Source organism: Trichosurus vulpecula, chromosome 9, assembly GCF_011100635.1.
Source record: "Trichosurus vulpecula isolate mTriVul1 chromosome 9, mTriVul1.pri, whole genome shotgun sequence".
Classification (NCBI taxonomy): domain Eukaryota; kingdom Metazoa; phylum Chordata; class Mammalia; order Diprotodontia; family Phalangeridae; genus Trichosurus; species Trichosurus vulpecula.
This window is the reverse complement of record NC_050581.1, coordinates 19,869,147-19,873,928: the sequence shown is the minus strand read 5'-3', so window position 1 is coordinate 19,873,928 and position 4,782 is coordinate 19,869,147.

Below are 4,782 nucleotides of genomic sequence, written 5' to 3'. Positions count from 1 at the left end.
TCTCCCCTTCTCTTCATCTCAGAATCCCTTGACATAATTCTTTATCCTCCAGATGGAGTTATGGGATGTCCTCTTTTCCTATGGTCCCTGACAAAAAGGTGGCCCTTCTCCTGGCCAGGGTTAATCCCTGTACATGTGCCTTTGATCCCATCCCCTTCTGTCTTCTCCAGAAAATTTCAACCTTAGTCTTTCACATCCCCTCCCCTTCTAATCTTCATCCTCTCCCTTTCTATTGGTTCCTTCCCTACTGCCTTCATACAAGCTTAAATATCCTCCATCCTTAAAAAACTTTCACTAGACTCTACCATCCCCCAAAGATGTCAAACTAATACATTCTCAAGCAAACTCATTTATTTGCCTTCTCTACTTCTCCTCTCACACTCTTAAACTGATTGCATTTTGTCTTTTGAACTCATCATTCAACTGGCTCTCTCCAAAATTACTAATGATCTCTTAATTGCTAGATCTTATAATCTTTTTTCAGTGTTCCTCCACAATCTGTCTGTTAACATGGGACATTATTGACAAACTTTTCTTACTGTATACTCCTCTCTGAGCTTTTGTAATACTACTCTGGTCTAATCATGTCACCGTCACTCCCATGACCCCTACTCAATAAACTCCAATGGCTCCCTATTACCTTCTGCATCAAATACAAAATGCTCTGTTTGGCATTCAAAGTCCTTTATAACCTGGCTCCTTCCTATCTTCACATGGTTGCACAGAATCAGTGTCTGCTGCCTCCTGTGTGAGGTGGGGTTCTGTCTAAGTCACTACAGTGGGGGGAACCAAGTAGGAACCTGACAGCCAAACACTGAAGAATAAGCCTGAAATACTGCATGTGTTGCTTGTGTTCTATGTGTGGCATGATTTAGGGGGTGGGAGGGAGTGAAAATTTCCATATGTAATGTGAGACAGAAGAAGGCTGCATATGAAAATGCTGAGTGGAAGCATTAAGTATATAAGCTCTCCAATGTTATTTCTCAAGTTTTTTCTTTGTTTGATGTTTAGTTTCTCTATATCTGGTACGTAATTCTTTTTTATGACTTTTTATGGTTGGAAAGATTTGCAGAAAACAACTTCTCCACCATTTTGCAAATTCATAGGGTAGTGGGATTTAAGTAGACCTTGAAGGTTGGACAAGACTTGGATAGGAAAGAAGACAGGGTTTTCTGAGAAGGGAAAGCTTTCTCAAAGGCATTATTTTACTCAATTTCCTTGTAAATGCATTGGATCCTGGCCATCCTCAAATCATGAATAGTGTGTTCTGTCTGCTACCAGTCTCTTGTGGAAGAGGGTGGGGATCCTGCTCCTAGAAAGGCATCATGCCTTGTAATAATAGAAAGGTCTTCCTCCTCAATTTGGAACTTGCACAGACATTGTATAACTGTTTCCAATCATCTAAGCACATGGCGAAACCGCGAAATTTTGTTTAACAGCTGAGACAATATTAGTTTTCCTTCAAAAGGCCCTAGATGACCAAAGTAAGTATCCTTGTTCCTGCCTGAGAGTGAGAGAGACATACTCTAAATTACTGGACTAGGAGAGGCCTTAGGTCCTCCCCACCCAGGACCAACATGCAGCCCAGTATTCTTTCCTGCTTTTAAGTGAAGAAGAGACTACTAAAATCTTGCAAACTTTCAAAGGTTTGGAATGGCTAGCCACTGCCAGAGATCTGGGAGCCAAAATCTGCCAAGCTTTGTAGCTAGCCAAGTCTAGTCTACTAGTACAGCCTTGAAGTCTATCCCAGCAGTGGATTGACCCTCACAGCTAAGATACTGGGCCCTACAAGTAAGGGAGGGACTGTCCATTAGTTTTGCCTATCTCAGAATGAAATGACTGTTGTGGATGTTTACTACCCCCATAGTGGCTGAGGGGCTAAGGAAAGTGGGCCCATGAATGCTAAGGGAATAGAATATATTTCTCTTCCTGCTATATCTCCTTGCTAAATTTTATTTTGTAAAATCCAGTTGATCTTAATTGGTTAGATGAAACTTGAAGACTAATCACTGGTGGTTAAAATTGGAGAGAACACTCTGGAATGGAAACTCAAGCCAAATGACATTATGATAAAGAAGTTCCCAAAAATAAAAATAAGGGGGTGGTGGAAACATAAGGAAAGAAGAGAAGAACATTAAAAAAAAACCCATTTGTATGTGTTTCATCTGTTGTGTAACAGAGTTGAAGTGGTAGTGATTACATTGTTTTCCAAATAAACACACAAAATGCAAGTTATAACCAATCAGTGGTCAAGTCTGCTGAAAGGTCTTAATAAGCAAATATTGGCAGGTGAGTATGTCACATACTGTCATGAAGCCCAGAATGCATCAGCAGAAATATGTGTGTGTAATGACTTGTTTACAATATGATATCTACAGTTACATGACACAGTATTGTGCCATCAAAATTTCAATGCAGGAAAACCCCTGCAAATTTACAATAAATTATTAAATTTAAGATGCATCATTAAAAAATATTTTATATATTTTTTGAAATGACAGAAATTTAAAAAAAACCCATTAAAGGGTTAAAGAAAATAGATTTCCAGCAGGGTGCTGAATAATTTTTTTTAAAAGGGAGTGATGGGCCAAATAAGTTTGAGAACCTCTGAATATAGAATAATGCTAATGACTGATGTTTAACACTGGGGAGAACACTCTGGAATGAAGGCTTAAGCCAATGGCACTATAGATTCACTGATGACTCTTTAAGGGTAGTCCTAGAACCCTGAGGGGGAGATGTCAAGTGAAAGTGAGAGTTAGAATAAGGCTCCCCAGAGCTTTATAAAAGATATATATGTGTATACACACACACACACACACATATGTATATATATCTTTTATGTATATATACATATATGTATTTCTTAATATTCTTCACTCATTTTTTTCCTTCATGGATAGCTGGGCCTAATTATTTTGCATGCTTATGGATCTCATTTAGGAGGATCTACGGTGTTCTGGGATAATGCAAACAATACAGTATTCTCTGAAAACAAGAAAGACTTGAAGATCTATAGGGAACAACTTTTCAATATGTACTCCATGCAGAGACATCTTCCATGACAATGACAAACATTTTTGGTAAGTATATATTTCCTTTAAGAATGCCTATCAGGGCAGCTAGGTGGTACAGTGAGTAGAGCACTGGCTCTGAAGTCAGGAGGACTTGAGTTCAAATCTGGCCTCAGACACTTGACATACTTACTAGCTGTGTGACCTTGGGCAAGTCACTTAACCCCAATTGCCCTGCCTTTCCCCCTCCAAAAAAAAGGATGCCTATCATATGACTTCACATGTATAATGAGTATCATATTGCCTGATATTGATATTCATTTATTGTATACATGCACATATATAAACATTATTATTTTAAATACTCTTTTATTTCTCTCCCTTTCCCGCCCTCCCATTTTCACTGAGAAGACAAGCATTGTGATATCAATTGTACATGTGAAATCAGGCACAACATATTTCCATATTAGCCATATTTTAAAAAAAGCAAGACAAATAAAGTGAGAAAATTATACTTCAGTTTGCACTCAGAGTTCATCAGTTTTCCCTCTGGAGACAGATAGCATTTTTTCATCATGAGTCCGTTGTATTGATCAGAGTAGTCAAGTCTTTCATGCTTGATCATCATTACGGCATTGCTTTTACTGCGCACAATGATTTCCCAGTTCTTCTCACTTCACTTTGCACTGGTTCAGGTAGATCGTGACATATTTTTCTAAAACCATCCCCCTTGTCATTTCCCACAGCACAACAGTGCTCCATCATAATCATATGCCACAACTTCTTCAGCCATTCCCTAACTGATGAGCATCCCCTCAATTTCCAATTTTTTGTCACCACAAAAAGGGCTGCTATAAATATTTTCATATCTATAGGTCCTTTTTCTTTTTCTTTGATTTCTTTGGAATTCAGACCTAGTGTAGTGTTATTACTGGGTCAAAGGGTATGTAAAATTTTGGGTCTAGTTCCAAATTGTTCTCCAGAATAGTTGGACTAGTTCGCTAGTCCACCAACGATTCATTTGTTGTTTGGTAAATCAATTGTGTCTGATATGTCATGGCCTTTTATAGGGTTTTCTTGTCAAAGATATGGAGTGGTCTGTCATTTCCTTTTCCAGTAGATTAAGGCAAACAGAGGTTAAATGACTTGCCCAGGGTCAAACAGCTAGTGAGTGTCTGAGGCTGAATTTGAATTCAGGTCTTCCTGACTCCAGACCCAGCACTTTATCCACTGAGCCAACCTAGCTGCCCCCTATCCGGCATTTGTTATTTCTGATAGATACAAAGTGGTGCCTCAGAGTTGTTTTATTTGCATTTCTCTATTCTTGATACTCATTTAGATGGATCCACATAGAGACAGTTCCTAAGTATCACTAAGTATATCTTGTATGGATATTGCAGATGTACAGTGAGTGGCCCACAATGGAAGTGAGGAGGTGTAATGGCAAGCAAAGTGGGGCTTTTTGTTGTCTTTTGTTTTGGAGTGCTTCTCAGCACCAAGGCAATCAAGTGTCTTTGAGTCTTGACTTTGTTTGAATCAAGAGTCTTTAATTGGAAACATATATGATGTGGTGCTAGTCATGATTAGAGATCTTTTCCACACATCCTTTTGCTAAGTAGATGCTAAGCCTCAGGCCTACACCCTTTTGCTAAGTAGGCCCTAAGCCCCAGGGACCTAAATAGGGTATACATGCTCTGAGGTTAGCATTTCTCTTTTGGGGCTTACTCATGGGAAGAGTGTTCATGTGATTTGGCCAGACTAGACTCTG